This window comes from Eurypyga helias, unplaced genomic scaffold, assembly GCF_000690775.1.
Source record: "Eurypyga helias isolate BGI_N326 unplaced genomic scaffold, ASM69077v1 scaffold34616, whole genome shotgun sequence".
Classification (NCBI taxonomy): Eukaryota; Metazoa; Chordata; class Aves; order Eurypygiformes; family Eurypygidae; genus Eurypyga; species Eurypyga helias.
Genome location: NW_010257969.1, coordinates 10,080 through 10,393, shown reverse-complemented (window position 1 = coordinate 10,393; position 314 = coordinate 10,080). Strand labels below are relative to the sequence as shown.

Sequence of the window (314 nt, the reverse complement as noted above, 5' to 3'; positions counted from 1 at the left end):
GTGCCCGGGGGTGGGAGGCAGCGCCCACGGGTGGGATAAGCTGCCCACGGGTGGGATGCGGTCCCCACGGGTGAGCGTGGCTGCGCAGGGCCCACACGCTGCCTGCTGGGGAGGGCACTGGGGTCACCTCCTCCCTTTTACCTGTCCCACTGAGGGCCTCTCCTTGGAACAGCCAGCAGCTGGACCAGCCTTGCCAGACTCCTGGAGCCGGCGTGCTCTGTCCAGGGGGACAGGGCTGCTCCCCGGGGCTCCTGGCCATCAGCCCCAGCCAGCCTGATGCTCCCCCCTGCGCTGGGAGCAGCGGGCGGCCAGGG

General features: G+C 72.0%; 1 protein-coding gene across 1 annotated transcript in view; it reads right to left on the bottom strand.

Annotated features, from left to right (window-relative positions):
* LOC104511547 (low-density lipoprotein receptor-related protein 1-like) overlaps positions 1–314 on the bottom strand; it is a gene marked incomplete at both ends in the record, with an annotated part of 12,779 nt that overhangs the window by 2,428 nt on the left and 10,037 nt on the right. The gene's annotated exons all lie outside the window — the stretch shown is intronic.